At 41.9% G+C, this 12,156-nt stretch overlaps 1 protein-coding gene across 3 annotated transcripts in view; it reads left to right on the forward strand.

The window, feature by feature from the left end:
* LOC109895892 (PDZ and LIM domain protein 2) overlaps window positions 1-12,156 on the forward strand; it is a 60,998-nt gene continuing 48,842 nt past the window's right edge. Inside the window, exon 1 of one of the 3 annotated variants that reach the window (XM_020489967.2) lies at window positions 1-479. The gene's annotated coding sequence lies outside the window, so the exon portion shown is untranslated. Of the gene's footprint in view, window positions 480-8,811; window positions 8,852-12,156 lie in introns of those variants that run through there. The other 2 variants (XM_031830084.1, XM_031830083.1) reach the window with 2 other exon arrangements.

Below are 12,156 nucleotides of genomic sequence, written 5' to 3' on the forward strand. Positions count from 1 at the left end.
ATGTAACATCTCAATTATCACTCACCCTTCCAGTATCCCCGACACGCCCAGCGCACTCATGCCTTTATTTTCACAACAGCACGTGGCACTATGAGCCATTATATGGGTGATCACAGGTGGTTTCATATCACTTCTGTATCCAATACCCAACAATAGAAGTACATTTCAGAAGTATTCTTTTCATCACACTGACAACATAGTAGCGCGAATTGCTCTCAGAGAAGGCTGCGATACCTGTGAGCAGAAAGAACGGACATTGAAAACCTCATTTTTCTGCATTTTTGAGGCGATTTGCGCACAAGGGTTGGAGTGTTTCTGGTCCTGCGCTCTTTTAGCACTGTCTGTGAGTTTAGTGCTGTCTGTCTACGAGTTTTTGACTTGTGATAGGCTATTCATCCCGAGAGCCCCGGTGTTGGATCTACCGGTGTACGGACACAATTCGACTATCACTGATTTATTGACCAACTGCATTGATTTAGGTAAGTGTAATAGGCTACTTTCTGTATGTCTCCCATTACCGGTCAATTCACACTAGTCTATAGGCTAGGAATCATTTGATTCAATTAGGCCTCAATTCACTTTTTATATAGAGAAACGATAAGAAATCATGTATCCGAATGTATGCCATTTATGCTGGCCTATACCTATAAACATTAGATACAAGTGTTCTTGTTGACGCTGTCAAATTGTCTGTAAACCTTGGTTTGTGTAATTATTCACTTGATTGCTAATTTAAGGCTCCGTTAACACAGGCAGCCCATTTCTGATATTTTGTCCAATCAATGATCTGATTGGTCAAAAGACCAATTGGTGAAACAAGATCAGAATTGGCCTGTCTGTGTTAATGTAGCCACAGTGCCCCAATGTTTTGTGTATCTTGGATTTATACCCAAACTCACAACAGGCTTGACTGTGCCTGTCTCAGACCTCCACCTGTTGGTTTGACCGAGTTTTCTTAACTGTCACTGAAAAGAAGGAATAGTTGCCACCAACATCATTTTGGATTTCATTGGCTGTGTTTACACAGGTGGCCTAATTGAGATGTTGCCAATTCTTTGGTATATCTGATACCAATCTGATCGCTTTCCTAATGTGTAAACAGCAAAACACAAATGCAATCTAATATTTTGAGTTAAGGTTTATACCCTACCATTTATACTTCCACTGCTAAATTCTTCCCACACACACACACATTTTCGGGACCGAAAAATGCTTCAGTGCAAACTTAAATGCCTTAACCCAGACTGAAAGTGTGTAGAACAATATAGTTGGCATATAATCTTTTTAAGAACTAGAAATCACCAAAATAAAATCTAAACAGTTGAGATATGAAAATTCCCTAATGATTAATTTAGGAGTATTTTTGACAGGGCATGCAGTGTACATGCCCAGGGGCCCCCATTGGAGTCCCCATTTGGTTTTGTTATATTTGAGCATAAGAACACAGAAATAGCCATGACAAAATATGTAGAGTTGCAGGAAATTTGCTGAAAAACGGCCAATTCTTCTCTCTGCTGGACTGATTGAAAAAAAAAAAAAAAAAAGCCAAACTCGCATCCCCCTTCCCGACCATTACCACGATTGTAAAATAAATACCACGCTAACACTGGTAGATTTAATTATTGGGCATTTTGAATGGGTGGGAAAAAGCTGGAAGTGTTTCCCAGGACTGTTCCTCTCAACCCAAGCCCCACTCAAACCCCCTGCCCCATTCCCCCATTCCCCCTGCCTGCTGTTTGCACTGTACCTGTAACTCTCCATTGTGTTTGTTCTCTGCAACCTTTCATGTGCTTGCTGCCCCCAACCCTCCCCCTCCTCCTCCCTCCCTCTTGTTTCAATTGTGTATATTTCCTGATGGTTCTGCTGTTCTTAGTGTGCAGGGCCATGGCACAAACAGTTCACAGACAAACAGTCCAGGGACAAAACAGACCACAGTAATTTTGGACAAGTAGTAGCCTACATTTTTGGAGAATGTAGGACAGTAGCCATCTCATTTAGCTGCTGTGGAAACATTATATATATATATATTTGGCCATTTCTCTTGTTTTTTTTTTTATATGAACAACACGAATGATGTTTGCTGTAGAGCTTTTCTCCTGAATCACAAGAAGCAACATGCATGAAGTTGCAGTTCTGGAGGAAGTTACACACAGATGCAATCTGGTGGAGTTTGTATGATGAAAGCTTCACTGTTGCTTGTTCTCTTGTTTCGAGCGTTGTGGTTTTCTCAGAGTGTCACTGGGTGACTGACTGTCACATGTTGACATCCTTTAAATACTTAGACATTTCTATTGAATTGAAACCTCAATTGCCATGTCTTTCGGTCTGTTTCTCCTTTCTTAGCATTTTCTTGTGTGCGTGTGTGTGTGAAACCACTGCTTGAGATGGCTTTAGACTTTGAATGAGCTGTGGAGACTTGTCGTTGCAACAGGATATTAAAAAAACAAATGTGCATGTGATCAACTTGACTAAGCAGTGGTACATTTTCCTGTGACTTCCTCAGTGGTTCAGAAGTCTTAATCAAAGTTTATTGGTCTCGTACACAGATTTGCAGACGTTATTGCAAGTGCAGCGAAATGCTGATGTTTCTAGCCCCAACAGTGCAGTAATATCTAGAAACACATTAACAATACACACAGACCAATAAGAAATGAGGAATGTCAGAATGAGCATTGTCAGAGTCTGGGATAGCGTTTTATCTTTATACATGCATACATACAGTTGAAGTCGGAAGTTGACATACACCTTAGCCAAATGCATTAAACTCAGTTTTTCACAATTCCTGACGTTTAATAATAGTAAAAATTCCCTGTCTTAGGGCAGTTAGGATCACCACTTTATTTTAAGAATGTGAAATGTCAGAATAATAGTAGAGTGATTGCTTTTATTTCTTTCATCACATGGGGTGGCAGCGTAGCCTAGTGGTTAGAGCGTTGGACTAGTAACTGGAAGGTTGCGAGTTCAAACCCCTGAGCTGACAAGGTACAAAATCTGTCGTTCTGCCCCTGAACAGGCAGTTAACCCACTGTTCCCAGGCCGTCATTGAAAATAAGAATGTGTTCTTAACTGACTTGCCTGGTTAAATAAAGGCAAAAAAAACAAACAAAAAAACATCCCCAGTGGGTCAGAGGTTTACATACTAATTGAGTGTATTTGGTAGCATTGCCTTTAAATTGTTTAATAACTTGGGTCAAACGTTTCTGTTAGGCCCATTCCTCCTGACAGAGCTGGTGTAACTGAGTCAGGTTTGAAGGCCTCCTTGCTCCACATGCTTTTTCTGTTCTGCCCACAAATTTCTATAGGACTGAGGTCAGGGCTTTGTGATGGCCACTTCAATACCTTGACATAGTTGTCCTTAAGCCATTTTGCCACAACTTTGGAAGTATGCTTGGGGTCATTACCCATTTGCAACCAAGCTTTAACTTCCTGACTGATGTCTTGAGATGTTGCCTCAATATATCCAGATAATTTTCCATCCTCATGATGCCATCTATTTTGTGAAGTGCACCAGTCCCTCCTACAGCAAAGCACCCCCACAACATGATGCTGCCACCCTGTGCTTCATGGTTGGGATGGTGTTCTTTGGCTTGCAAGTATCCCCATTTTTCCTCCAAACGTAACGATGGTCATTATGGCCAAACAGTTCTATATTTGTTTCATCCCAGAGGACATTTCTCCAAAAAGCACGATCTTTGTCCCCATGTGCAGTTGCAAACTGTTGTCTGGTTTATTTTATGGCGGTTTTTGAGCAGTGGCTTCTTCCTTGCTGAGCGGCTTTTCAGGTTTTGTCGATATAGGACTCGTTTTACAGTGTCTCCTCCAGCATCTTCACAAGGTCCTTTGCTTTTGTTCTGTGATTGATTTTCACTTTTCACACCACAGTACGTTCATCTCTAGACAGAACGCATCTTCTTCCTGAGCGGTATGATGGCTGCGTGGTTCCCATGGTGTTACTTGCGTACTAGTTTCTGTACAGATGAACGTGGTACCTTCAGGCATTTGGAAATTGCTCCCAAGGATGAACCAGACTTGTGGTGGTCTACAACTCTTTTTCTGAGGTCTTGGCTGATTTCTTTTGAGTTTCCCATGATGTCAAGCAAAGAGGCACTGAGCTTGAAGGTAGGCCTTGAAATGCATCCACAGATATACCTCCAATTGACTCAAATGATGTCAGTTAGCCTATCAGAAGCTTCTAAAGCCATGACAATCATTTTCTGGAATTTTCCAAGCTGTTTAAAGGCAGTCAACTTAGTGTATGTGAACTTCTCACCCACTGGAATTGTGATTACATTGAATTCTAAGTCTGTCTGTCTGTAAACAATTGTTGGGAAAATTACTTGTGTCATGCACAGAGTTGATGTCCTAACTAACTTGCCAAAACTATAGTTTGTTAACAAGACATTTGTGGAGTGGTTGAAAAATAAGTTTTCATGGCTCCAACCTAAGTGTATGTATTCTTCCGACTTCAACTGTACATTCAAAAGTTTGGGGTCCCTTATAAATGTCCTTGTTTTTGAAAGAGAAGCACCCTTTTTTTTTTGTCCATTTTTAAAATAACATCAAATTGATCAGAAATACATGTGATACAATGTATTCATTGTTAATGTTATAAATTACTTTTGTAGCTGGAAACACGTACAGAGGCCCATGAGGCGACTCCGAGATGCTGGCCTTCTAGGCAGAGTTCCTTTGTCCAGTGTCTGTCTTCTTTTGCCCATCTTAATCTCTTCTTTTTTTTGGTGGCCAGTCTGAGTTACGGCTTTTACTTTGCATCTCTGCCTTGGCCACCTCTTCACTGTTGACGTTGAGACCGGTGTTTTGCGGGTACTATTTAATGAAGCTGCCAGGTGAGGGGTCTGTTTCTCAAACTAGACACTATAATGTACTTGTCCTCCTGCTCAATTGTGCACCGGAACCTCCCACTCTTCTTTCTATTCTGGTTTATGCTGTTTTGTGAAGGGAGTAGTACACAGCGTCGTACGAGATCTTCAGTTTGTTGCCAATTTCTCACATGGAATAGCCTTCATTTCTCAGAACAAAAATAGACTGACGAGTTTCAGAAGACATTTCTTTGTTTCTGACCATTCTGAGCCTGTAATCGAACCTACAAATGCTGATGCTCCATATAATCAACTTTTCTAAAGAAGGCCAGTTTAATTGCTTTTTTAAATCAGAACAAGTTTTCAGCTATGCTACCAATTGCAAAATTGTTTTCGAATGATCAATTAGCCTTTTAAAATGATCAACTTGGATTAGCTAACAACGTGCCATTGGAACACAGGAGTGATGGTTGCTGACAATGGGCCTCTGTACGCCTATGTAGATTTTTCATAATAAAACAGCCTTTTCCAGCTACAGTAGTCATTTACAACATTAACAATGTCTACACTGTATTTCTGATCAATTTGATGTTATTTTAATGGACAAAAAGCACTTTTTCTCCTTTCAAAAACGAGGACATTTCTAAGCTGAATCCATGGCCATGGATTCGATTATTTCAGAAACATCCGTTGCTGACTGGTGTATTAAAATCGAACACACAGCCATGCAATCTCCATAGTAAAACATTGGCAGTAGAATGGCCTGCACTGAAGTGCTCCGTGATGCAACGTGGCACCGTCATAGGGTGCAAACTTTCCAACAAGTCAGTTTGTCAATTTTCTGCCATACTGGCTCCCCTGGTCAAACTGTAAGTGCTGTTATTGTGAAATGTCTTGGGGCAACAATGGCTCAGCCGCAAAGTGGTAGGCCACACAAGCACACAGAACAGAACCGCTGAAGAACGTAGCGTGTAAAAAATAATCTGTTTTAACTACCGATTTCCAAACTGCCTCTGGAAGCAACATCTGCACGATAACTGTTCATCAAGAGCTTCATGAAATGGGTTTCCATGGCTGAGCAGCCGCATGCAAGCCTGTGTAAAGCTTGCCACCATTGGACTCTGGAGCAGTGGCAAAGTGTTCTCTGGAGTGATGAATCACACTTCACCATCTGGCAGTCAGGAGAACGTTACCTGTTTGAATAAATAGTGACAACTGTAAAGTTTGGTGGAATAATGGTCTGGGGCTGTTTTTCATGGTTCGGGCTATGCCCCTTAGTTCCAGTGAAGGGAAATCTTAATGCTACAGCATACAATAGCGTTTCTGTGCTTCTAACTTTGGCAACAGTTTGGGGAAGGCCTTTTCCTGTTTCAGCATGACAATGCCACCATGCATAAAGTGAGGTCCATACAGAAATGGGTTATCAAGATCGGTGTGGAAGAACTTCACTGGCCTGCACATAGCCCTGACCTCAACCCCATCGAACACCTTTGGGCTGAATTGGAACGCCGACTGTGAGCCAGGCCTCATTAATGCTCTTGTGGCTGAATGGAAGCAAGTCCCCCCCCCCCCCCCCCCCCCCTACTTATTTTCCACCATAATTTGCTAATAAATTCATTAAAAATCCTACAATGTGATTTTTCTGGATTTTCTTTTCTTATTTTGTCTGTCATAGTTGAAGTGTACCTATGATGAAAATTACAGGCCTCATCTTTTTAAGTGGGAGAACTTGAACAATTGGTGGCTGACTAAATACTTTTTTGCCCCACTGTATAAGTGTGTCCCAATACATTTGGTCCCTTTTAAAATGGAGGGACTATTTACAAAAACTGCTTTAGTTTCTAAACGGTTCACCTGATATGGATGAAAATATCCTCACATGAAGGCTGACAGTCTGCACTTTAACTCCTTAGTCACTGTATAACTTCAAAGCTCTGGAGTACAAAAAAATGCTGTTCTAATAATTACTGAGAGCACTGTGTATGGACAGTATAAACATAAAGGTTTGTACAGCAGTAGTTAATATGATCCGTGAGGGGGATCTGATTGCTGTGGGGAGTCAATCTGTATAGTGATAACACCAGTAACATGATGCTGTTGAGAGGGAGTGCGAAGTGGAGCCAGTGCACTCTGAAGCCACACAACTGACACAACCATGGCTACTGTACCAAGTACAGTAGGAACAATAGCTGCCAGATATGTGGCATGGTCGTTTTTAGGATAGTATATAAAGAACCTTGATAGAAATAATGATGTCCCTTGCGTGGAAGGTTAAATTCATAATGATATTGAAATTCCAGAGATGTATTGGAGATATGTTAGGCTAAATATAAACACTGTCAAGTTTTCCTTTTAAGAGGGAGTAACCTGCAGCTCACTATTAGATGGTAATATAAGTCTCACACAACATAGGAAGATCTTAGTCACTCATCTCCCTTCAGCAACACCCCATTCTTTTCTTATCTATTCTGTTATTGTTTGATATGTCCTCATCACCTTAGTGATGGCAATTTTACTTGATGAAGTCACTGCGTGTGATTAGTGTTAGAATGTTGAGAATGTAATTCCTTTTTGACACAGGGAGAGGCTTTCCATGGCATTCCTCTCTCTATTCAATGGGTGTGTGTCAGGGCAGGCGGCAGGACGGGTGTCCATCAGCCAGTCCTCCTCACGAAAGGGAGTGTGCTTGAAAACATTACAGGGCATCAGCAAGACAAGAACACTCACGAAGGCTATGGAAAGTTCAGCGCTAAATTGCCACAAGCGAGAGATTTTCATGTGTGAATCATACCCAGACCATTCTGCTACAACCACAGCAGTGGATGTGTGTTTTTCTGCATTAAAGTTCAGCCAGAAGCAAGTTGAGATGAAGTACATCTGCAGATTGAATCATGCCATTCCCTCTGCATTAGCACAAAGTTCTGCTCCAATGAATTTTGTCGCTGACTTCCAGGAAAAAGGCCTGTGTAAAACCTGGTTCTGTAGTAACCAGGGGGAAAGGTGAGGAGTGTGAGCTGAGCATGGTGCATAAACAGACATGTTCATATCCAGGCCTGGCATCTTCTCTGTGCTAGCCAACAAGACTCCTCTTTAAAGAACATCAATCAGAATAGAGAAACCCTGGCATAATTGTTGTTTAGTGACGTGCACATGAAACCAAAGACTCACCCAAAGGTGTGTTAGCAATATCTTGCTATACTTAGTTCTGCTAAACTGTAGATGATATCACAGACCTGTTTTAGCAGGACCCACACCCACTTTCACAATTACGTAGTTTTGAATGACGGTAAACAAAGAATTCACAGGGAGGGAGTACTTTAGACAAGTTGCATTGTGTCAAACGTATGGCACTTGTGGTGGTGAATTGGCCTCCAGGTTACTCCCATCCCAAGCCCCAGACTCAGTGCCACCAGTGGACACTCCTGTATCTCTCTCTCTACCAAGTCAACAGCAGTGACCCTCTCCTGCCCCTGTGTTATGTTGTGTACTAGGAAGTGTTTCCATGTTGTGTATAGAAGATGCTAGTCACTGAGTGTACAGTCAGTAACCCAGGCTTACCAGTGGCTAAAGCTAATTGATTTTAATCTGTCTGTTGAACACTGCTGGCAACATGCAGTGTTTGAGCAGTAAAGAACAGTCTGAAGGCCAACACCAAGATACTTGAGCTGTTCTACTCTGTCCTGTGTGTGTGTGTGTCTCCTACCTTTACCCTTAGGGGCTGCTCACTCAAAAATATGACAAGGGCCTTTTCATTTGAGTATGACCGTTTTTAACTCTCCATCAGATGGATCATTCCCCACTTGGAAACTGAATGCAGCCTTCAAGTCTGTCTGTGCAGTTTATTTCCACAGCCTTTATCAAACTCATTATTGCTTCATTCACCTTTGACTCCAGATTTCACAACTGAAACTCTAGATGATACTGCATATAAAGTGCTGATAAAATGTCCCAGGTATTTAGTAGGCAGGTGTAGCACAGCGGAAGTGAGAGGTAATTTGACTCGCTGGACCTACCAGTTTCTATTTCCTACTGTAAGTACATTTACATTTTAGTCATTTAGCAGATTCTCTTATCCAGAGTGACTTACAGGACACACCGACAGATTTTTCACCTAGTCTGCTCAGGGATTCGAACGACCTTTCTCAGCGACCTTTCTGTTACTGGACCAACACTCTGCCACCAATTAATCACGAACTTCTGTTTACCTGATGAGTGAAGACATGTGAGCCAGATGTATTCCTTCGTTACTTTAATTCCTCCCTGTAGTGTGGGTGCTTTTTATTGCACCGCCAGTGCAGGGAGATAGCACCAGAATTAAATAAGCCACATAGTTTTTTAACCCTCTTAAAGCTGGTGTGATTTGGACTACTAACCTGTTAGACATTGTTTTAGAGCTAGACTTCTGGCTTGTACCATTTGGATTTGTCTTCCTTCGATATAAGTCTGTGTGATTAACAGGGGCTGAGCTAGAGTGGTGTTTGTGAGACTTGGGCAGATCCCGAAGGGGCCCGGGTTCAGGTCTATTTACCAAAACGTCTGTAGAGTAGGCTTGGGCGGCATACTAGCGTATTTGGAAATAGCCACAGTATGGTTTTAATCTGTCATATTTATTTTTACTGAACAAAATATAAGCACAACATGCAACAATTTCAAATTTGACTGAGTTACAGTTCATAAGGGAATTGGTCAATTTAAATCAATTCATAAGGCCCTTATCTATGGCTTTAACATGATTGGGAATACAGATATGCATCTGTTGGTCATATATACCTTCAAAAAAGGTAGGGGCGTGGATCAGAAAACTAGTCAGTATCTGGTGTGACCACCACTTTCCTCATGCAGCGTGACAAATCTCCTTCACATAGAGTTGATCAGGCTGTTGATTGTGGCCTGTGGAATGTTGTCCCATTCCTCTTTAATGGCTGTGCGAAGTTGCTAGATATTGGTGGGAACTGGAACACGCTGTTGTACACTTCAATCCAGAGCATCCTAAACATGCTCAATGGGTGACATGTCTGGTGAGTATGCAGGCCATGGAAGAACTGGGACATTTTCAGCATCCAGGAATTGTGTACAAATCCTTGCGTAATGCTGAAACATGAGGTGATGGCACAATATTTATATCTCTGTGCATTCAAAATGCAATTGTGTTCATTGTCCGTGCCTTATGCATGTCCATACTATAACCCCACTGCCATCACGAGGCACTCTGTTCACAACGTTGACATCAGCAAACTACATTTAGTAATATGATGGCCATGCATAATTTTTTTCAAAAAACACCTTGGTTTTTCATCGTAAGCTCCTTTACCTGTGTGGCTCCCAGCGAAGTAACGTTGTACCTCTGTCATCTGATGAGAAGTAATTTATTTTCTTTGATGGCGACTATAGTCACTCAATTGAAGCAACAACAAAAAATACTTTCAAAATAAAACGCGACCCCTGTCAATGCTCCTGCTTTCTCTCATTGTGCTATTTTAAAAAAAACACCTGACTGGTTCAACTGTTCTGGGGGACTACGGTAAACTTCATAATGTACGCTGAACAAAAATATAAACGCAACAAATAAAGTGTTGGTCCCATATTTCATGAGCATAAATAAGATTCCAAAAATGTTCCATACACACAAAAAGCTTATTTCTCTCAAATGTTGTGCACACTTATATTTTTTTTATTTTTACATCCCTGTTTATAATTTCTCCTTTGCCAAGATAACCCATCCTCCTGACAGGTTTAGCATATCAAGAAATGTATTAAACAGCATGATCATTACACAGGTTCACCTTGTGCTGGGGACAATACAATGCTATGTCTCAAGTTGAGGGAGTGTGCAATTGGCATGCTGACTGAAGAAATGTCTGCCAGAGCTGTTGCCAGAGAATTGAATGTTAATTTCATTACTATAAGCCGTCTCCAACGTCATTTCAGAGAATTTGGCAGTACGTTTAACCGGCCTCCCCATCACAGACCACGTGTTTCCACGCCAGCTTAGGACCTCCACATCCAGCTTCTACACCTGCGGGATAGTCTGAGACCAGCCACCCGGACAGCTGATGGAACTGTGGGTTTGCACAACGGAAGAATTTCTGCTGAAACTGTCTCGGGAAGCTTTATCATGGAAAGAATGTAGCCAGCTACATTTCCTAATGTTTTGCTTAAAGTTAATCTTGCATTTTACTGGAGAAAAGTAGGCTGGCAACACTGAGAAAAGTAGCTACACTGATCACTACTACTACTAAATTACAATAAGAAGCATTTTAGAGCTGCATTTACAAAACGCAGCAAGGTATTGCTTATGCGTTTATCTTTTTTTCCTTAATACAGAATAATTTGTTTTTCATTAACGCGACCCCTAAATTGAACATGCTACTTATCCGAGTAAGTAGCTTATTTTAATTAGGTGAAGTATATTGTACACTTTTTGCAGTGTTTGAGAAGTCAAAGCCCTTTGCAGTGTTTGAGAAGTCAAAGCCCTTTGCAGTGTTTGAGAAGTCAAAGCCCTTTGCAGTGTTTGAGAAGTCAAAGCCCTTTGCAGTGTTTGAGAAGTCAAAGCCCTTTGCAGTGGCAGCAGTACAGAGAACTCATCCAGTCTTTTGATTTCCTTGTTTTTTTTTCTCCTCTGGTTTTGTCCCTGTCTGCTTCTCCCCTTTCTTTTCTGAGCAGAGCAGGGATGCCTGTTGCCCTAGCAACGGCAGACGCAACAGACACCGTGTTTACACATGCTGCTCCAGAGCCAGTACTGTTCTTCCTTCAGTCCTGAGCAGAGCAGGGATGCCTGTTGCCCTAGCAACGGCAGACGCAACAGACACCGCGTTTATACATGCTGCTCCAGAGCCAGTACTGTTCTTCCTTCAGTCCTGAGCAGAGCAGGGATGCCTGTTGCCCTAGCAACGGCAGACGCAACAGACACCGCGTTTATACATGCTGCTCCAGAGCCAGTACTGTTCTTCCTTCAGTCCTGAGCAGAGCAGGGATGCCTGTTGCCCTAGCAACGCCAGACGCAACAGACACCGCGTTTATACATGCTGCTCCAGAGCCAGTGCTGTTCTTCCTTCAGTCCTGAGCAGAGCAGGGATGCCTGTTGCCCTAGCAACGCCAGACGCAACAGACACCGCGTTTATACATGCTGCTCCAGAGCCAGTACTGTTCTTCCTTCAGTCATGTCTATTTTGTCAATTTGCACAATGTCTCTCGTTTACATTCGCTTGTAAATGTCCAACCTCGCCAAAAATCATATTCGGTTGCTCCTAACTATATATGTATAACTTTATGAGCTGGATTGCCTGTCTTTGCAATTTTGTTTATTTTCATTTTGTGCTCGTTTGCATATTTAGCT

Source organism: Oncorhynchus kisutch, linkage group LG8 (genome assembly GCF_002021735.2).
Source record: "Oncorhynchus kisutch isolate 150728-3 linkage group LG8, Okis_V2, whole genome shotgun sequence".
Lineage (NCBI taxonomy): Eukaryota > Metazoa > Chordata > Actinopteri > Salmoniformes > Salmonidae > Oncorhynchus > Oncorhynchus kisutch.